The 22,369-nt window shown below is 48.2% G+C and overlaps 1 protein-coding gene across 4 annotated transcripts in view; it reads left to right on the top strand.

Moving 5' to 3' along the window:
- The first annotated feature begins 12,195 nt into the window (after positions 1-12,195).
- Positions 12,196-22,369, top strand: part of LOC136847442 (uncharacterized) — a 210,378-nt gene continuing 200,204 nt past the window's right edge. The window contains exon 1 of one of the 4 annotated variants that reach the window (XM_067119143.1): positions 12,196-12,269. The gene's annotated coding sequence lies outside the window, so the exon portion shown is untranslated. Of the gene's footprint in view, positions 12,270-12,553; positions 12,981-13,986; positions 14,060-22,369 lie in introns of those variants that run through there. The other 3 variants (XM_067119139.1, XM_067119141.1, XM_067119142.1) reach the window with 3 other exon arrangements.

Below are 22,369 nucleotides of genomic sequence, written 5' to 3'. Positions count from 1 at the left end.
TGAACGCTCACGTGAACACTTGGGGAGTGGTCGAGAGCCTGAAGCAGAGTACCCTGAACTGCAATACCACTTCCCTGAGGATAAAGCGTAGGTATTTGTGAGAGGAGTCATTCTCCCTAATGGAAGCGAGCACTGAGCATCCCATTTCCATCGTGAACCAAGTCTGGTGAACGAATCAGTTCAAGGGGGAGAGGTCTATGACTGGTCTCCAACCGCCCGAGCTTTCTGTACGAGAGAAATGCGGCTGTAAAAGCCTGGGGACCGATCCAACACGACTTCTACAGCATTGCTTGCACCTCTTCCCTAAGTGCAAGATCCTTTGGTGAGCCAGGAACATAGGTAAGGAGATGGACCGGGTTGTTGGAGAGAGGTGGCTGAGTGTCGAAGGGAGGTAGATAGCCTTCCTGAAGGACATCTACCACCCAGGTCTCGGCTTCATGTTGCTGCCATGTTGCCCAATGGCTCGACAGGCAACTCCCCATCAATGGCAACAGCTGGAGGGGAACCTGCCCCTAGCGTCCTCCCTTCTTCTTCTTACCTTTGCCCCCTTTTTCTGACTGGAAAGAGGGTTGAAAGGGGCGTGGTTGTGTATCTTTGAGGTAGAAGAAGGCTGGGTGTTCCCTTGAGTGTCCTTCGAAGCCTGGGTCTTCTTAGGGGCCGAGGAAGTGCTAGCCTGACCCGAGGGTTGGGCCACAGCAGCACGTGAAGACCAGGTCTTGGCCACTGCTTGTTGGACAAGGCGGTCGTTGTCTTCGGCATGCCTCTTGTCCACTGCAGCATCTACCAACTCTCTGGGGAGGAGAGGGGCAGAACCCGAGGTCAATGTCGACTCGGGACCTACAGACCTGGAGATCCGATTCAGGACAGCGTCCCTCCTCTTCAGCACCAGGTTTGCCCACAGGTTTGCCATCTGATGGGCCAGGTAGGAGATAGCCCTACCTCCAGACTGACACAGTCTCCCGAATATGGAGTCCTCTCCAGGGATGATTGGACCTGAGGAGGCAGCAACCTTGGATACTGTGAACAACCACAGATCCAGCTAGGAGACTGCCTGAAGAGCCACCATAGTGGTGGCCTCCAGGTTTGCTGCCTCTTACTGAGAGAGGGAGACCCCTTCTGCAGCATGCTGCTGCAAGCGAGAGACTCAGGCCTAGACAAACCAGGTCTAGGTCAACCTGTTTAGTTGGCAGAGACCCTTCTGAGGGCATGTGGAAGTGCTTCTGTCGAGGCAGAGGAGGAAGAAGCCTCTCTGAGCAGTTCCATCAAAGTGAATTCTATTGCCCAGAGACCAAGTTATTCACTTGATCGACTACCCCCTCTGCAAGCATGGACTATGGCAGCCCTACTGAAGCTTTTGGTTCATTTTTTGGACCCCAAAAAGAGTCAAGGTGCAAAGGACGACCCACAGAAGAGGCCATGGTCCCTTCCCCGAGATCATTGTGCTGACGAATCAATGCGATGACCTCTGCAAAAGTCCTCTGTATCTTTGGGGCGTCCGCATCCTGGGAAAGAGGACCCTTGAGTCCTTCCATGGTGTGGTCCTCCCAATCTACTCTCCCCTCAGGAGGGAGAACCTCAGCAGACCCCTGGGATCCTCCTCGACTACTTGGGCGTACAACCGAGTTGGTCCGAGAGCCGTACCCGGGGCATAGGCCTTCGTAACAGGTCACGCCTCTTACTTACGTCCCAGGAGGTTGAGGGGACAGGTGAGGGGGGGGGATCAAGTACTCCTACCTGTCCTATCAGAGGAACCAGCAGGAGAGGCAAGCTGTGGGCAATCGCCAACCTGTGGTGTAGACGGTGGCACAGGTCTAGGAGAGCGTCTATGTCTTGGCGAGTGCTGTCCTGAGGAGAGCAGAGAGGTTCACATGAACGTACCCAAGCATTCTCCTCCTTCGAGCGGGGCCGATCACACGAATGCAAGCGAGGGCTGGCCAGAGTTGAGTGCTTGCGCAGTCCTCCCAACATGCTCCAGTCTTCGAGGAGGCTGAAACCTCCTGACAAGAAGATGACTAAACAGGGGACCTCCTCGCTACTTCTCCAAGTACTCAGACCCTTGAGTCCAAAGCATCAGGTTGGGAACCTGTCCGTGGTACTGGCAGGAAGTGTCGAAAACCTGCATGTTTCAGCACTTTCTCTCACTCTGTGTTGAAACCAGACTGGGAAGCGGACTCACCAGTACTGGTTTGGAGTACTCGAGATTCTGCAGAATCTCAAGCACTCTGTTGCGAAATGGTTCCCAAGCTGAGGACCGGGGCTAGCCAACAATAGATCCCACTGCTTCCCCTGTGGAGTGAGACAGCCCTTAGAAGTCCCCTGGTGGGACTTCTTAGGTGGGGGGAGAAGGAGCCTTCTTTTTCTTTGGCTGGGAAGCCTCAGAAGATGGAGAGGAGGAGGAGACAGCAGGTGACGAAGTCGAAGATGAAGACGAAGATGACGACACCTTATGACCCCTCTTCTTCTATTTCTTCCTCGACACCCTCTTCAGGATGGATGTCAGGTCTCCCATCCAGGAGGGAGTGGCAGGAACCACAGAAGCAGCTGGGGCAACAAGAGCAGCAGGAACTGCAGGAGCAGCTGGGGCAACAGGAGCAGCAGGAACAGCTGGGACAGCAAGCACAGTAGGAACCACCAGAACCACAAAGGCAGAAGGTGGTAGGGACACCATGTATTGCATTGCATGGACAGCAGTCTGGTCCACCTCAGCCGGGGTCATCAAAGTTGGGAAGTGTGTCGACACCGTTTTGGGGACCTTAGCAAATGCTGTCATGGTTACCATAGTCGTAGTGACAGTAGCAACATCATGGGTGACTACCGGAACCTGTGATGCCCTCAGGTGTGCCAGGATACCCTGCACTGATGGAGCAGCTGAGAGCCCCAAGGAGATCCATGCTTCCTGGAGCTTGGCTGTTTCACCACACTCGGCCACCTATCCTGAAGAAAAAAGTATAGTCAGGTGAGTGGAGGGGAACTCTTCTCACTCCAAGGGAAAAATTTCCCCCTCAGAGTGAGCAGAGGCCCCCAAGGAGAAATCATTTCGATTGCATGCCCCCCGCCAACAACCCTCCACAATCTTCACCCAACGAAGCAAGTGAAGATGAAGAGAGAGAGATTGCTCCTGAAGGAGACAGCCAAGAGGGGAAGTTCTGCAGGAGGGAGAAACAAGGGAGAAGGGTTATCAACCGAAGGTGTAGTCCGTGGCGTATACCCCCTGGATTATGCTTTGGAAGCTTTCCTCCTGTACTGTTTCCTTCCTGTAAACTTCACCCACTGCACAGGTGACCAAGAATGGCACTCAGCACAAGTAGGTTCCGGGTTACAGTCATGCCCCCTGCAACTGGTGCAGAGGACATGAGGGTCAACGTCAATAGGTGATCAGAGTGGGTGCAACCCTTGCCGTCAACACCAGGACACACATTCTGGGAGATGGCCTTCTGTACAGGTTTAGATGATTCGTGGTTATGCATATTGTGCAAATATCAAACACACAAGCAGATGTTACAATCACAAAGAAAAGCAAGAAAGATCCCACATGGAAAAAAGCAAAACAACGGTCAGGGTAGAGAGTCAGGAAACACGTCTGCGTCATAAGATGGCTGAAAGCATCTTGGAATGTTAACATCCAGGCCAGTGTGGCTCCCGCCTACCGGACGTAGTTAACCACCTAACCACCTTGTTCGAAAGTTTAATGGCTGTTCCAGCTTTGCTGAAAGTAATTCCTTGTGTAAAGGACCGAGGGTTTGTATATTGTGTAGGAACAACTTGTTGTTTCCTTAGTTGTTCCTTTACGTGAAGACTTTTGCACTCAGGTACTTTTCCTGCTGATTCTTCTTCACAACACAACTCACATATAATAAAAGGAACGAAAGGGGTTGCAGCTAGGGGCCGAGGAGGTGCCTCAAAAAACCTCAAGTAATGCCCACATTGTACCGCATGAGGTGCACTGATGGCACTGCCCCTCTCCAGGAAACCTAACTATCCTCTGTTATGATGTTGTGAATCACCATTATTTTTTAATACTCTATTCTATTTTTGACAATCTGTATAGCTGTTTCAGTTATTGGCCCCAATTTTGTGGCGTAGTTGCTGGTTGTTCCAGCATTCCTTTCATAGTTTGATACTGCATCCCCTAATATTTCTTGATTTCAAATCCCTTTATTATATCTCACAACCGCTATGACTCAGTTTTCTTTCATACTTTATTAGTCAAATTGCTCTTAAATAGAAGGTGGGCAAGGGGTTGGTAGAGGACATTTACTGGGTTAGCAGTACTTCCAGAAGGCTTGTTACTGTTAGCCTAAGTCAGAATTAATGGTAAAATTTTACACATTGACATAGTAACTAATACTCCTTAATTTTTTCTCTATATTCTATCTTATACAACTTCGTTTCTTCTATAAGGCATCTGCCCCAGAAGTATGATATTGGCATTATGGAGAAATTACATTTATCAGTATTTCTCAATTATATTCAACCTTAGCAGTACTTCCAGAAGGCTTGTTACTGTTAGCCTATGTCAGAATTAATGGTAAAATTTTACACATTGACATATAGTAACCAATGTTCCTTAATTTTTTTCTCTATATTCTATCTTATACAACTTCTTTTCTTCTATATGACATCTGTCCCAGAAGTATGATATTGGCATAATGGAGAAATTATATTTATCAGTATTTCTCAATTATATTTAGTCTTATGAGCTGTCATGTTTCAGTCTTTTCCATAATTGACAACTCAACCAGAACCCACTTGAAGCATAAAATCAGGGTTTATGACTGATTATAATGTGAAAATCATGCGAATCTGATAATAATTTGTTGGAAATCAATGATTTGCAAATAAAGACCCATCTCTACTCACCAAGCAATATGGGATTGATTAGAAAAATGGCCATACTGAAGTGAAAACTCGAATGAACTGAAAAAAAGCCTGAGTACCATACAACATATTAAACAATGGTAATCACAGGGATGCATCCTAACCTAACCTAACCAAGAGCGGTGCAGCCTGCGTTGCATTAACTTGAGTGACCTCGGCAGTTATACATTTACAACCTAAGTCGAATTGAATTAAAATGGTTGTACTAGATGACAAAGGCTATAAGGGGAAATACAGAAATGCAGTAACAATGAAAAATTTTGGCTTGTTATCTATGTGTAAAGTCCTTGCTCAATGCGTTCTCTGTGGAGAACATCCCGTTTTCTATGGTGCCTTTCCACAACCTAAGGTTAAGCAGAATATATATTTATCATAATAACTGTAAACTGTGTATATGTTGTCTTGCTAAGCAATCATGTACAAGTAACAAGTTATTTATTTTGTATGTCAGACATTGTTTATCACTATGTTTGTAAAGTCACCAATTCGGCGCCAGGATAGTGTTTCGGCGGCGCCATTAATTAAGTCTCCGCTGAGCTTGTTTTCTTTGGTGACTTCCCGTTTTCTTCAAGCTAAATTAGTCACGCCTAAAACGTGCCAGGTCACGCATTTTTATCATTTTTACTTTATGGTATTTATACGAATGTCACACATTGTGTATCACATGTTTCTTCATTCACAGGCATCAAGACTGTATCTATATTGTGTCTCTGTATGTTTCGTATTGTAATTCGTACTCGTTCACTGTATATTATTGTTTATTGTTTCGACCTCAGGTCACAGTCAATTCCATTGTCTCTCACGGCCGGCGTCAGTCGGCCGCAATATAAGCCGCCTGGATCTGTAATAAACCAGCAGTAACCTTTACCTGCTCATTTCTTTGACACCTTTACAGTGGTGACCCCGGTATCCGGAGCCATTAGCGGACTCACACGGCGACTCAGTCTTGGCTCCAGGGTTTCTCCAAAAACGCTCTTAGCGGCCTAAACACGGCGCTGTAACCAGCGTTTGGCGTGCTGACTCTCGTCGGCGTACCCCATCAGCGTCCACTAGCGGAACCACACGGCGCACGAAAGTGCGTACTGACGCCAGTATCCTACTCCAGTAAGGGGGTCAAAGGAGCGAGCATGGACGCGGATATCCCCTTCATGCAGTTAAACGCGGACCCGCGGACTCCGAGGTTTACCTACCTCCCATCGCAGCCGCGCCCGCCCGCATCGAGGCCCTCCCGCAACTCCACACCAGCGCCCGAACACACGGCGGCCGGGCAACACAATCGCGGGCCGCCCTCACCCTAAAGCTGCCGCCCGTTTCGCAGGGGCAACCCATCGAGATGGCTGCGCAGGGTGGAGAGCCACTTCAGAATCGCGGACCTCACGGACGAAATCCTACAGGCCGACACAGTGCTCAACGCCCTTCTGGAGGACGTGTACAACAAATTCATCTCGCGGGTACCAAACACTCACCCTCACATACAGCACTACAAAAAGTTCCTCCTCGAAGCTTGCTCCCTGCCCATCGCCGAGCGGGCCGCCGTGCTATCGACCTTGCCAATAACCCACGCCACGACCTCGATCCAAGAGACGCTTGGGGCATGGTCGTAGATCTCCTGTCAACACCAGTCTCGGGTGACACGAACAAGCGGCAGGAGATAAGCTTCAGACGGGAAATTTTCCTTCGCCAACTCCTCCCGGAAGTACGCAACCAGATCGCTCACCCCTACACCATGCCTGTCGAGGACCTCATAGAGGCGGCACAACACCTCAGACTCCGTCAAGGCTTCACAGCGGCTAAAACCGGCCACTCAGCCGGTCAGCTCCGTCCAGCCTGAAGAGGACGTGAGAGCAGCCCGTCAACGCCATCGCCAACAAACGTCCACCGAACCACAGTAGACGGTGGTCCCCGGCTTCTGTCGCTATCACAAGTGGTTCGGAAAGGACGCCCGAAACTGCCTGCCGCCCTGCTCGTTCAACCGTTCAAAAAACGGGGTGGCGGCGGCCAGCAGGACAGGCCGCCATGGCAGCCGAAGAACCCAGGGCCTCAAAAACAGTAGGTTTCTACGTCCGCGACACCGTCTCCGGCAGGATGATGCTGGTCGACACAGGAGCCTTCAAGTCGGTCTTCCCAGCATCCAGAGAGGACCGCAACCAGACACCAGACCCGGCCGCCTTCCTGACGGCCGCCAACGGAACCCCATCCTCTCCTACGGCACCAGGCTCCTGTCGATCTCCATCCTGGCCAGAATTACTCCTGGGACTTCATCGTCGCGGACGTGGAACCCCACTCCTGGGGCCGATTTTCTGGCGCACTTCGGCCTGCTAGTCGACGTGGGCGCAAGCGCCTCCTCGATCCCGACTCCTGCCGATCTCTCCCGTTAACGGCGGGACCCAGACCCACCATCAGCGCCGTCGCCCACCAGTACGCACACCTTCTGTCGGAGTTCCCGAGGTGTTTAAGCCCGAGCCGCCAAGTCCCGGGGCCCCAGCCAAGCACGGCATATACCACCATATAGTGACTAAAGGGCCCCCGACATGCGAAGTTCCGCAGGCTTCCCCTCAGCGCCTGCAGGAGGCGAAAAAGCATTCGCGGAGATGGAACGGATGGGCATCTGCAGGAAAGCCTCCAGTCCATGGGCCTCCCCCCTCCACATGGTGCAGAAACCGGACGGCTCCTGGAGACCCTGCGGCGACTACAGACGGCTCAACATTGCAACGGAGCCCGACCACTACCCTCTGCCCAATATGCAAGACCTTACGGCCTCCTTTCACGGGGCCAAAATATTCACTAAATTGGACCTTCTTAAATCTTATTTTCAGGTACCTGTTGCGCCAGAGGACATACCAAAGACAGCCATCATCACGCCCTTCGGGTCCTATGTGTTCGCCTTCTCCACCTTCGGGCTGAGGAACGCCGGGGCCACCTTCCAGCGGCTCATGGACAGCATCCTGGGGGACCTAAAATTCTGCGTCTGCTACGTCGACGACATTCTCATATTTTCCAGGTCTCACAGCGAACACCAGAGGCACATCAAAGCAGTCCTCCAGCGCCTCCAAGAAAACGGCCTCGTCGTCCGTTTTGACAAGTGTACATTCGGCGTCCAGAAAGCAGAGTTCCTGGGTCACGAGGTATCTCCGACAGGCGTCCGCCCTCTTACATCGAAGGTGGCAGCCGTAGCAAAGTTCCCGACACCCACCTCCATCAAGGCCGTCCAGGAGTTCCTTGGGATGGTCAACTTCTACAGGCGCTTCATCCCCGGGATCGCGCACACCACGGCCCCCCTGACGGAAGTCCTAAGAGGTCAACCAAGTCCCTGTCTTGGGGACCCAGCCAGCAGCAGGCCTTTTCCCGGACGAAGGCGCCCTCACCAAGGCAACCGCCTTGGCACACCAGATCCCAAGGCTCCCCCAGCTGACGACAGACGCCAGTAACGTTGCCTGCGGTGCTGTTCTGGAGCAAATTATCAACGGCGCCCCAGCCCATCGCCTTCTTCAGCAAGAAGTTCAATCCCGCAGAGTCCCGATACAGCACCTTCGACAGGGAACTCTGCGCGATGTACCGCGCAGTTCGGCACTTCAAGTTCCTCCTGGAGGGGACGCCCTCACAATCTTCACAGACCACCAGCCACTGGTTCACGCTTTCACGAAGCAAGGGGACGCATGGTCTTCCAGACAGCAGCGCCACCTCTCAGCCATAGCCGAATTTACCTGTTCCGTCAGGTACCTCCCGGCAAGAAAAATCCCGTAGCAGACGCCCTCTCCAGAGTCGAGTTGAACGCAGTGCAGCTTGGTGTAGACTACCAGGACCTTGCCAGAGAACAGGCCGCCGACCCAGAAACCCCAGCATACCGCACCGCCATCACATCCCTCAAGTGGCGGGACGTGACCCTCGCCCGGAGGTCCCAGCCTGCTCTGTGACATCAGCACAGGCCAGCCCCGCCCTTTGGTTCCAGCCTCACACGCCGCCAGGTATTTGACATCATCCACGGCCTCTCACACCCCTCCGGCAGGACCACGGCCAAACTGCTTTCAAAAAAGTTCGTCTGGCACGGGGTGCAAAAGGACGCCACAGCCTGGGCAAAACAGTGCCTGCAGTGCCAGACCAGTAAAGTGGGTCGTCACACGCAGTCGGGGGGTAGGCGAGTTCCCACAACCAGGGCGCCGCTTCGCCACATCCACATCGACGTCGTCGGGCCCCTTCCCCATCAGGCGGATCCAGATACCTCCCCTCACGGTGGTAGACCGTTCAACGAGGTGGCCCGGCCACGCCATGCAAGAAGCCACCGCCAGCGCGTGCGCCGAGGCCCTGCTCTCCAGCTGGGTTAGCCGCTTCGGCGTCCCGGACCACATCACAACCGACAGGGGCCCCGCCTTCCTCTCCGAGCTGTGGTCTGCCCTGGCTCAACTGCTGGGAACCACGCACCACACCACCACAGCATACAACCCAGCGGCCAACGGCCTGGTCGAACGATTCCACAGGTCCTTAAAATCATCCCTCATGGCCCGCTGCACCGCCGAGGACTGGAAACATCAGCTGCCGTGGGTCCTCCTCGGGTTGAGGACCGCCCCCAGAGCCGACGGCACCCCATCCGCAGCTGAACAAACCTATGGGGAACCCCTCGTGGTGCCGGGAGAGCTCGTGACGGATGATCGCCACTCCCCATCTCTGCAGAGGCTCCGCGACGTGGCGGCAAGTTAAGCCCCTTGCAGGCGCTCATACATAGACAGAGCAACCACCTTCGTGCCGCCACAGCTGTCATCCGCCACCCACGTCTTCGTCAGAGTCGACGCCGTCCGTCCACCACTAACTAAGCCCTACAGGGGACCCTTCCGCATGCTGGAACGGAACAGCAAGGCGTTCCGGCTGGCACTTCCAGGCAGGAACGACTGGGTTTCCATAGACCGGCTAAAGCCCGCCTTCCTGTCGGAGAGTCCCGGCAGCGTCGCAGCACCCTTCCGCCCAAACGCACTCCAGCACGCCTCACCACCGCAGGCGCGGCCCCCAGGAAGGGACCGCCCAAACAGCAGCCTCACAGGCAGGAGGCCCCTCAGTTATCCTCAAGGAGCCGCGGCACCTTCAGCGTCCCACCAGGTACAGGGATTAATCAGACGCGTCCCTCGTCTTGGGAGATTTGTAAAGTCACCACCCGGCGCCAGGATAGTGTTTCGGCGGCGCCATTAATTAAGTCTCCGCTGAGCTTGTTTTCTTTGGTGACTTCCCGTTTTCTTCAAGCTAAATTAGTCACGCCTAAAACGTGCCAGGTCACGCATTTTTATCATTTTTACTTTATGGTATTTATACGAATGTCACACATTGTGTATCACATGTTTCTTCATTCACAGGCATCAAGACTGTATCTATATTGTGTCTCTGTATGTTTCGTATTGTAATTCGTATTTCTGTTCACTGTATATTATTGTTTATTGTTTCGACCTCAGGTCACAGTCAATTCCATTGTCTCTCACGGCCCGGCGTCAGTCGGCCGCAATATAAGCCGCCTGGATCTGTAATAAACCAGCAGTAACCTTTACCTGCTCGTTTCTTTGACACCTTTACATGTTCTCTGCATGAACCTGTCCTGTTTTTTTAAGGAACTAGTTTGACCTCAGGTCACCTGTAAATCTTTGTACCAGCAGTCTCTGCGAACTATGCAGACATCTGCATCCTGCTTTCTAAGCAGCTAGTTTTCATCAATAAATCAGCAGTACTTGTCTCCCTGCTCATTATTTCGCACCTCTCTTACATATGTGTCACCTACTTCGAGGTGCTAGAGTACTAAACATGGCGGAAGTTTCTTGGAATGCCATGTTTAGTACTAGCCCTAGGTGACATGTAGATAACAAACCAAAGTATCACCAAACTTTTATGGTACACCATTTTAATACTGTACTCATAACTTTTACAATATCATTGTACATGTGAATTAACTCCTTTTATTTGATCATGCTGATAAAACATCCATACCTCTTTCTTCATCTTGTCTTTCTTCAACTGTATACAGTACCAGCTGACCAACCCAGCAATCCCCAGGAAAACTCTGAATGATAAGTGATAAACTCACTCTCTCTCTTTCCCTCTTTCTCCTCCCAACACCCCCTCTACTCTCTACTCTCCCTCTCACTTCCTCTCCCTCTCAATCTCTCTCTTTCCAGTTAAGATAGTTGCTTCATTTACATTGCACAGCATTTTTGACATTTTATATTTCACCCCTTCTCACCACCTCCATCCTATGGATTAGAAGCTAATATCTATTGTTTAAGGCACCCCCTTCCCAGCCATTCTCACCCCCCCCTTCCTGTCGGGGCTGAACTTGGACTTAAAGGGCATCAGGAGTGTAATTTCATCTCAGTGACCTCAGAAACTAGATTAGACACTAATATATATAATTTTCAGTTATTTTTACATGTCATCCCTTCTCACCCGACTTCCTATCGGGGCTGAACTTGGACGGACTTAAAGGGCATCAGGGGTGGCCCTATTCATCTCAGCAACCTCGAAAACTATGGATTAGACACTAATATCTGTCGTTTTCGATTATTTTTTGCCACCCCTTCCCATAGGTGGGCTTTACTTGGACTTAACAGGGCATCGGGATTGTTGCTATTCATCTCAGAGACCTCAAAAACTATGGATTAGATGCTAATGTCACCCCTTCCCGCACCCCCTCCCTATAGGGGCTGAACTTGGACTTATTGGGCATCGAGAGTGTCACTATTCATCTCAGCGACCTCAAAAACTATGGATTAGACACTAATATCTGTCGTTTTCGGTGATTTTTTTACGTCACCCCCTTCCCACCCCAACCCCCTTTGGTGCCAGTGATGTCTTACCCCAACAATATTCTTTTCCAGATAGTGGGTCTTAATTATGTATGCCAAGTTTGGTTGAAATTGCTCAATACTTTTCAGTTATCCAGGAACACACACACACATGCATCCATTTATATATATACAGTATATATGGATTAACATTGCTTACCAGTGAATTGAAATTTATTTTGATGGTTGCTCTAAGGGCAGAGGAGCTCACTGTTAATCTTGACATTTGAGCTTTCTATACAGTCGAACTCGAAATCGCTATTTTTTCTAGTGAAAATAATGAAGCCTTCATGTAAATTACAACGCTAGTAAAATTACCAAATACTCACGCATAAGCCCCACAGAACACCAGTCATGCATAAAATTCCTCCTGATACAGCAGAAATCTTCAAGTACAATGCCATAAAACAACAGCCATAGAAATTTCGCTTGTTGTCCTTCGCGCGCTATCTGTGGGACTTATCGTTTGCGATTTTTATGGGGTTGAATTGCAGTACAGTATAATCCACTCGGGTGGATGGCGGGAACTAAGTTATCGCAGCTGAAGGAGTTTTTTTTTTTTCCTTTACAGAGAAGGTTGTTGGTATATTTAAAGTTAACCTTAATTTTTATTCCCAACAGATTCAGCGTTATTTTTGGAAACAGTATATTTGAATGCAGCTGAAGAGGCCCCTGACCAGAAAACAGACATATTGCAGATTATTCTCGTTAAGTCATAGTACTATTACTGTAACAAATAAAACGTTTTGCGACTACGTTGCGGATATATTTCACACTTTTGGGATGGGTAAAGAGCAAATTTAGTTAATATTGTCCTCGCTTATTCCATGTTTTATGTGTACAAATATCTTCCACGTAATATAAACTATAGCAATAATAATTTAAGAGACACCACAACTTTCACATAATCGTGAGCTGAATCTTGGGGTGTCGGGTGGACTTGCAAATTTGTTATACTGTTGTTGATGAAAAGAACTTCTGTCGGGAGAGGTAAATATCTTAAAGCTCTATGTAGAATTTTGAATTTACAGTGAGATTTCGAGTAATTAAACCTCAGACTAATTACATTGAAATAATGATAATATTTATAAAGATTTATGTTGCTCCAAACTCGCTTCATTTTTGTAAAGGAAGTGTCCGTTGAGATTCGCAGAGTTGGCGAAAAGGGAATTTGCTGATGGCACACTAACTGTTAATGGTATTTTCCCCAACTCCATGATGTGATTACCGAATTTATAACGTCTAGGGACATTTTAATGTGATTCTGGAGTCAGGGTGTTTATGAAGGTAAGCAACCGACAGTCCTATAGGCTAGTATCCCAAATGAAGAGAAGCCAAGTTTAGGATAAGTTGTTACTTGTGTAGCTGAGTTACGAATATGATAAGATCATGCAAACACCGGCATTTGCATTATTTTAGGCGCACCATAGGCTGTTCTCAGAACAGCAGATTTATCTTTGGGTTTAAGGGGTGCTCTATAGCCTAACGTTAGTGTAGCTCAAGCTTAGAATTTGTTTATCAGATTAGGCCAGGCTACGTCATGGATGACACTTTTTTGACAGTAGGCTAAGCTAGCCTAGACTACGATTTTGGGGGTAACTGTAGTAGTAGAGTTTATCCCGGGCTGGGCTAAGGAGGATGGTCAGCGCTAGGTTATTTTACTCCAGTTTAACGAAAGTGTTGTGTTTTGGGGGGAGGCCAACTAGGACAGGGCTTAGCCTATGGAGTTTCTTCCTTCTCTTTTTTTCTAGGGTTCTGGTCTGCTGAAGGTACTGTGCAACACTTGCAAACTCACTTAAGTGCACAATAGTGGAGATACATTATAAGACTTTTATACAGTATATTCCATATTAGTTGTCAAATCCACACTCATAATACTCTGGGAATAAGGAAGTCAAGTGTTTTCTTGAAAGGCAACATTTTTAGGCCTCCTGATTTGAAGAGGGGGGCTTGTTGTATAGTCCTGGAGCTGCAGATCTAAAGGCTCTAACACCATCAGTGGAAGTGCATCTTTGCTCAGATAGTCGAGTTGTGCCTGGAGTTCCACAGGATAGTGTTCTTGGTCCGCAGTTATTTTTAATGTATGCAAGTGATGTGGTTGTTGGGGTGGAAAACAAGATTGTTCAGTATGCCAAAGTCTCCATTCATAATAAATGAAGGTTCCCTTAGTCTCAATCATGGCATAACCTAGATTGGATGAGTGAATGGCGTAGTCAGTGGGTGTGAAATGCCAGTAAAAAGAAATCACTATTTAGTATATCTCGTACAGATTTTCCATCTCATCCTCCCCTTCAGGTGGGTGGGGGTTCTGAATGGGTCTCAAGCTTTAACTGTACTTGAAATGAAAGTGTCAGCTAATGCTGCACGTAAGTATCATGCGTAAGGTCTGTTATTCATAATAGTGATGAAATTAATGCAACTTCTTTTAGGTCATTTGCCCTTCCTTTACTTGAATACTGTTCTATGGATGTATGCTCCTGCCAGACTTATCTCTTTTTAGATAGAGTGGTTTGTGGTGGTAGGTTTCTGTTTCCTAACTTGGCAGTTATAACTTGGGTCATGGACAGATGGTATCTTGTTTGTCAGTTTTTTATAAGTTGTATTTTTATATAAGTAACTTACCCAGTAATTACTTAGCTAAGAGTTTCTACTCAAATGGCAGGTAGAATTCTCAATTCCTCGGTAGCAATTCTTTTGTTTTGTTTAGGTGACTATGCCCCGCCCACTTTCGGGGTATGAAAGAGGAACAGCATCGCCAACATGTCAATTTTTTTCTGCCGCCTGTAGCGTCAACACCTGGTGTTGTTACAGCAGTGTAGAGTTTTCTGGATTCGTAATTTTCTTCCTTGGTGAAGTATTTTTAATGGCCTTTTCAGCATTTTTTCACAGTGATTCTTTTGGATTTGACTTTCACAATTTTGACTTTTCAACTAGTTAGGATATGTCCAACACTAGTAGTTCTAGTTTCTGGTATTGCAGTAAAGGCTGCAACACTTGGATGACAAAATTGACTTACGATTCTCACATCTTGTGTTCCGGTTGTAGAGGACAAGTTTGCTCTGTTAATTTGACCTGTGATGAGTGCAGGGAGAACAGAAGTGTAAAACTTTAAATTCTCATTTAGCTAAGCTAGAAAGAGACAGGAAGAGGAAAGCAGCCGCTAAAGCCAGCGGCAAATTAGCTAGTCAGGCTTTGGCTCCTAGATAGGATAAGGCTGACATGTCTGTTAATTCTCGAACTGTTAACCGTTCCCTACCTGCATCAGTTAATTCTCCTAAAGCCACCTACTCCTTTTCCTGGCTCCATCACCTCCGAACCCGATCGCTTCGCCAGCCTTGAGAATAAATTTGAGCAACGTTTAAATCTGGTAGTGAGTACAGTGACCCAGTTAGGGGCATCAGTGCGTGTCCTGATGGACAAGTTTGAAAACAGTGCTAAAGGTGAAGTCTTGGTGGAGGAGGCTTCTGCTCGTCCCGCTGATTCTCCTAGGCATTGGTCCCTGCCATACTCCCTGCTACCTGGGAGGAGGCATACCGGTAGCCCAAGGGCAGTCAGTGGGGTCTGCCCATGGACAGTTGTTCGCTCAGTCCAGCTTGACACATCCCAGGTTGTGACTAGAGACAGCCGCTGGAAAGGCGTCTCGGAAGTTCATCGGCTTTCGTCAAGTTCTGGGGAGTCCTCACCTCGTAAGAGCCATCGTCGTTGCTTCCCTGATGAATCTTGCCTGCTTAAGGGATGTTTCTCGGGTAAAGATTAGTCCTTGCATCAGCCCTTTGTTGGCCGAAACACAGACCGTCATTCGATGGGCCGGAGTTCATTCCGCCACCGGCTGATGAAGCCAAGAGGAATTTATTTCTGGTAGAAATTCATTTCTCCTATAATGTGGTTCGATTCTTTGCCAATTGGTTCTTAGCCACGTAAAATAAGTGTAATCCTTCAGATATAGCCCTAGGAGATGTTAATCAGCTCAGTGGTCTGGTAAAACTAAGCTATACTTACTTAGTCCTTGCATCTCCTTTACAAGAGAATGAGGGAGCCTTCCTTCAGTCCTCAACCTTCATGTAGCAAGTGGGACAGTCCAGAGCGTTTCTCCTCTCCACCGTGCCAGGAGCGAGGCTCTAGCTCATTGCACCTTTCAGGCAAACAGCTCCAGATTTCTCGTAAGCGCCCTGTTCCCTCTGAACATCCCTTATCGGCAGAACGCTTTGATGAGCGCCATGAAGCAGACAAGCACCCTGTAGCAGCCAGGTGCTCTGATGCGGCCAAGCGCCCTGAGGTGGTCAGATTCTCTTTTTCGTCAGAGCGCCCTGCAAGGTAGCGAGAGACCTGCTATGCTGGGCAGATCAGAACCAGACTCGATTAGTCACCCGGTTCATACAGGGCAAGTGCAATGACCAGGTGGATGAGTTGAGCCATCACACGCATATTCTGCCCATGGAGTGGATGCTAGATCTTCACGTTTGTGCCAGACTTTGGAAATTATAGGGTCAAACCAAACATAGACCTGTTTGCAACTTCCAGGAATTACCACCTTCCTCTGTTCTGTTTCCCTTTTCCAGACACTAGCTTGGGTGACAGATGCAATGATCCTGGACTGGTCCAGCCTAGATCTTTAAGCTTTTCCTCCATTTGGGATGATTTGAGAAGTAGTAAGGAGGTTTAGCTCACCATGAAAGCATATATAAAAATATATGATAAACGAAAAAGATACAGATGTGGTTTACCTAGACTTTGCAAAAGCTTTTTACAAGGTGGACCATAATATATTAACAAAAAAAAAAAAAAAGAGAAAATATAACATTGTGGATAAAGTTGGAAGATGGATAAAAGAATTTTTGCAAAACAGAAAACAGATAGTGATTTCTAACGATGAGAAATCGGATGAAGCTACGGTAATATCCGTGTGCCACAAGGTGCGAGTGTTAGCTGCATTGCTGTTTGTGATTATGATTGCAGACATAGACAGTAATGTTAAGGACTCGGTAGTGAGAAGTTTCGCGGATGACACAAGAATAAGTAGAGAGATTACTTGTGATGAAGATAGGAACTCGCTACAAACAGACCTAAATAATATATATAAATGGGCAGAGGTAAATAGGATGGTATTTAACTCTGATAAATTTGAATCAGTAAACTATGGTGATAAAGAAGGAATGCTATATGTCTATAAAGGTCCTAATAATGAGACAATCACAAATAAGGAAGCAGTTAAAGACCTTGGTGTTATGTTGAATAGGAATATGTTATGTAATGAACAAATAGCAATAATATTGGCAAATGCAAAGCAAAAATGGGAATGTTGTTCCACACTTCAAAACAAGAAAAGCCGAACACATGATTATGCTTTATAAAATGTAATGTCACGTAGTCCACTTGAATATTGTAATATAATATGGTACCCACACTACCAAAAGGATATTGCTCAAATAAAGTGTACAAAGGTCCTTTACAGCTAGAATAGAAGAAGTTAAGGACCTTGACTACTGGGAAAGACTACAATTCTTAAATTTACATAGTCTTGAATGAAGAAGAGAACACTACATGATTATCCAGGCATGGAAACAGATAGATGGAATTACTGAAAACATCATGGAGCTAAAAATATCAGAAAGAGCAAGCAGTGGTAGATTAATAGTGCCCAAAACGATACCAGGAAAACTAAGGAAAGCACACAGGACATTAATCCACCGCACACCAGCATCGATAACGCAGCATCTATTCAATGCGCTACCAGCTCATCTGAGAAACATATCAGGAGTGAGCGTAGATGTGTTTAAGAATACGCTCAACAGATATCTAAGATGCATCCCAGACCATCCAAGACTGGAAGATGTAAAATATACTGGAAGATGCATTAGCAATTCTCTGGTAGACATCAGAGGTGCCTCACACTGAGGGACCTGGGGCAACCCGAACAAACTGTAAGGTCTGTAAGGATGACTCTTGTGGCTCCCTACTGGCCACAGAAGGATTGGTTCCTGGACCTGATCGATCTCCTTGTAGACTTTCTTAGACTCCTTCCCGAGATTCCAAGTCTTCTCAGACAACCCCATGTCAGAAAGTTTCATCAAGGCCTATCCTCTCTGGCCCTAGCAGGATTTCATCTGTCTACAGACTCGTCAGAGCAAAAGGATTTTCTAAATTGGCATCAGGGCTATCACCAAAAGTAGATGCATCTCCTCCAATAAGGTCTACCAAGCTAAGTGGGCACGTTTTAGGAGTTGGTGTAGCAGAAACAAAGTCTCTTCCTCTAAAACATCTATCGCTCAGATAGCAGACTTCCTTCTCTATTTGAACTCATCTAAAGGGTTGTCTGTCTCGACAATAAAGGGTTAAAGAGCGATGCTCAGCTCCGTTTTTGACATAGGGATCTAGACATCTCGAACAACCAAGATTTGTCCAAACTAATTAAGTCTTTCAATATATCCAAGTCCAAGAAAGAGGAGTCCTTCTCATGGAATTTTGATGTAGTTCTTAAGTGGCTTTCCAACCCTTGCTTTGAACCTATGCACTTTTCCTCTCTAAGTGATCTGACTAAGAAAACTCTCTTTCTGGTTGCCGTAGCAACAGCTAAGAGAGTAAGTGAACTTCAAGCAACAGACAAAAGGACCAGTTTTTTGCAAGGGAATGCAGTCTGCTCCTTTTTGCAAGGATTTCTAGCAAAAAATGAAAACCCATCACATCCCTGGCCCCATTCCTTTTCAATTTCAAGCTTATCGGATGTTCCAGGCACAGAAGAGGAAAAGAGAGAACTGTGCCTAGTACGTGCCCTCAGATATTATTTACATCGGACGGAGAAGATTAGAGGTCAGTTTAGTAATCTATGTGTTAGGTAAAAAACCCCTCTAGACCCCTACCAAAGAATGCCATTTCGTTTTTCTTGAGGGATCTCATCTTTGAGGCACACTTTCAGTTAGCGGAAACTGACTTATCGCTATTGAAAGTTAAATCTCACGAGGTAAGAGCAGTTGCTACTTTGGTAGCGTTCAAACACAATCTTTCTCTCTCTGCAACCCTGGAGGCAACTCACTGGAAATGCAAGTCGGTATTTGCGATGCACTATTTGCTGGACTTCGAGACAGTTTATGATAAATGCAGTACCCTGGGACCTGTGTCCGTAGCTGGCGTGGTGATGGGTGAGGAAGTGTAGGAAGTGTCCCTTCCTTTCCTTTTCTCTTCACTTTGAAAATGGTGTTGAGTTCTTGGGGAGCCTGGTGGGGTACGACGTACCTGGAATGCCCACCAGTTTTTAGTGTTAGGTAGTGGTCTTGTTTTTTATCATTTAATCATTGCTTAATTATGGTGTAGGTGACTTTGTTGTCTGGTATATTATTTTTGTGGTACTGTGCCCAGGTCAGGGGCAATTATGTATGCTTTGTCGGCCTTCGGTGTACACTCGTCGCAAAGCTTGATCTTATACTTCGTCAGCCTTTGGAGTACTCCTTTGCTGCAAAGAGTCCTACTTAAGTAGAGGCGCGTATGGCCTTTCCGCCACATCACTACAGGTTGAGATGAGCGCCACCAGAGGCAGCATCTACCTGCAGCAGCTCTCTCACCAGGTAAAAAACAACAATTATCTCATCAGTTATAACGTAAGCCTTAGTCTATGATTCCCTACCACCTTTCAATGTGGAATCAGCTAAGTAATTACTGGGTAAGTTACTTATATAAAAATGGTATTTGTTCCAACATGATATACAAACCGTCGGCCCTTTACATTAGGAATTACTTTCACCGTAGGCTGGAAACGGCCATTAAACTCTTGAGCAAGGTGGTTAGGCAGTACCTACCGCCAGGTAGGCAGGAATATCCGTCTGTCTGGATGTAACCATTCCAGTTTGCTTTTGGCCGTCATGTGTTGACATCATCTACAGGATAGTGGTCAGGAAACACAGGAACTGCCAGGGCAGCTAAATCAGGAAGTGCAACGGGAGCGGCCCAGGCAACAGGAGCACCAGGAGAAGCAACAGGGGCGACCAGGGCAGCTGAGGCAGGCGCGACAAGGGTAGCCCAGCCAGCAGAGCTTCAGGAACATCAGCAGTGGCAACAGGTGCAACCGGGCAGCTGGGGCTGGAGGCACAGCAGGAGAGGCCCGGTGACCGGCCACCAGGGCAACAGGAGCATAAAGACAGGAGGCACAGCAGGAGCAGATGAGACCACAAGTACAACTGGAGGCAGTGGCACAGCATACAGGAGTGCCAGAGAATGAATAGGGGTTGTTCCCCCTTTTCAGGGCACAGTGTTGACACCGACGTGGGATCTTAGCCATTACCATCACAGTGGTCATTGTCAAAGTATCCACTGTATGAGGGCAGCCTTCCTGCCATGGGAACTTCAGCTACATCTTAAGATGATTGCTGTCAACCTGGAGAAAAAAGCAAAAAAGATTAGTAAAGGGAGACTCCTCTCACTCCAAGGGGGGAATGTCCTACGAAGCAAGAGGAGGCCCCTGAGAAGAGGTCATCCGACCATCCTCCCATCTTCGCTTGACAGGCAAGCAAAGAAGACGAAGGAGAGTTAGCCAGAAGGGAAGCTACCAGAAGGAATGAAGGGGCAGTCACCAAGGGTGCCGTCGGAAGCGAATAACCTTCCGACAATGCCCGGCAAAGCCGCCGTGGCACAGGTAGTGAAGAGCAATGCTCGCACAAGACAGAAGTTTAGTCACGCTCTGGTACAAGGAGCAGGGGGCGTAAGGTCCAAATGATAGGGGAGCGAAAATTTGCGCCCCCAGCTGCTGAACCCAAGAAACTGGTGCTGAATGGAATGATTGTCTGAGCACCCGGCGCCCGCTCTCAAGCACCCAACGTCAAGTGAGCTTAAGTGGAAGGTGCTTAAATCTCACCTAGATCACCTAGAGAAGTTAGTGATAGGAAGAAGAATGTGGTCTCTATCCCCGAGAAATGTGCTTCTCTTAGCTAAGCCTAGCTTAGAAGATAACCCTGCTATTCCTTTTTCCCCCCTTCCTGCTTTTTCTCCTGCTACTAGCCCTCCTACTTTTAATCGACTTACTCCCACACTTGGCTCCCTTGCTTTCGACCCTTGCCATTGCCAGTCTCGAGTCTAGGTTTAACAAGATTTTAACCTAGTAGTGAATACAGTGAAGTGGAGGAGGTGGCTACTCATCCCTTCAGTTCTCTTAGACCAAAGTCAGTCATACTCCTCTAAACCTGGGAGAAGTCATTCTGGAAGTCTAATGGAGGCCGATGGGGTTGGCCCACGGGTAGCTGCCCCCTCAGTCGAACCTGTTGTGTGTTCCCAGGTATTCACAGGCAGCCACTGGAAAGGCGTCTTGACAGGAGACGGTGTTGTGCAAGTGAAGGAGGTGGTTTCTCATCCCACTGGGTTCCCCTAGACAAAGGTCTCTGTCCTGCTCCCCTGAACCTGGGAGAAGACATGCCAGAAGTCCAAGGGAGGCCGGTGGGGTTTGCCCACGGGTTGCTGCCCCCTCAGTCGAACCTGGTGCACTTATATCCCAAGTTTCAACAGGCAGTGGCTGGAAAGGCATCTTGGATGTGCACCAGTAGTAGTCTGTCTCTCTAGATTCCAGCCCAGACTTGGAAGCGCCACAGGCACTTTCTAGATTTGTCTCGTCCATGGAAGAGGCATGCAGGCAATGCTGGCTGCTCTTCTCTGCTGCCCACTTAGTAGTTTAAGGAGCCAGGGGCAGTCCTCAACCTTCCTGGAGTGCATGGGACAGCCAGAGTACTTCTCTTCTGCGTGTACTTCTGTTGGGCGCCAGTATTTGGCTCCCAAGTGCCCAACAATCACTCTCAAGTGCCCCTTGTCTTCATTCAAGCGCCCATCTCCTCACAAGTATACAATGCCAGCTCCAAAGTGTCCGCCACCAGTTTCCGAGCGCCCAGCACCAGCTCCCGAGCACTCGGCTCCAGTTACCAAGTGCCCAGCACCCACTTCTGAGCGCCCAGCCCCAGCTCCCGAGCACCCGGCGCCAACTCTTCAGTATCAGTCTCCTGCTCGGAGTGCCAAGTGCCCATTTCCGACCGTGGGTCTCCTAGCCTATGCAGCTCTCTTTCAGTATTTGCAGGTGAGCTCTCCTACCCTTTTTTTGGCTCTAAATAGCCCCAGTCTCGCCTATCTTGACCTTCGTGATGAGGAGCCATCCAGGTGACAGACCTAGGCTCCCATAGTGGTGCTTTCCTCGTCTTCTAGGAAGGCACTCAAGGAGATTGAAGTTGGTTTTCTGCTAAGAGGAGCAAGGTAAGGCTTTCTTCATCTTTCCTCCCTCGTGCTTAATCTGTAGGAGTTTTCTTTCCTACGCCACTGGGGAAGCTTCTTCTTCCCGACGCTCAGTGTTTTTGTAGGCAAAAATTATGTTTTTCGTCGGCAGAACTTGGCCTTTTTTGAGTTCCTTGAAGCTTTCAGTTTCTTGGACTGGATGGTGAGAGTGCTAGGCAAGAGGATTAAAGATGGCAATGATTTAGTTGGAGACTTTGCCTCAGACTGGCTAGGAGTTCTTTCTCGTGCAGACAAGACCATCAGGGATGGCTCTCTTGAACTTGTGCTCTTTGCTCTTTGGGGGTTTTGAAGAGAAGAGATTTAAGGTGCTCCCTTTCCACTAAAGGAGTCACTCAGGCTCAGAAGTCAGACCTCCAGTAGAAATCGACTTCTGGCATATTCTTCCAGATGCCCCAAGGATTTGTCCACGTTCGTTCTTA

Source organism: Macrobrachium rosenbergii, chromosome 16, assembly GCF_040412425.1.
Source record: "Macrobrachium rosenbergii isolate ZJJX-2024 chromosome 16, ASM4041242v1, whole genome shotgun sequence".
NCBI lineage: Eukaryota > Metazoa > Arthropoda > Malacostraca > Decapoda > Palaemonidae > Macrobrachium > Macrobrachium rosenbergii.
Note: the sequence above shows the minus strand (reverse complement) of the source record. Positions and strands in the feature narration are given on the sequence as shown.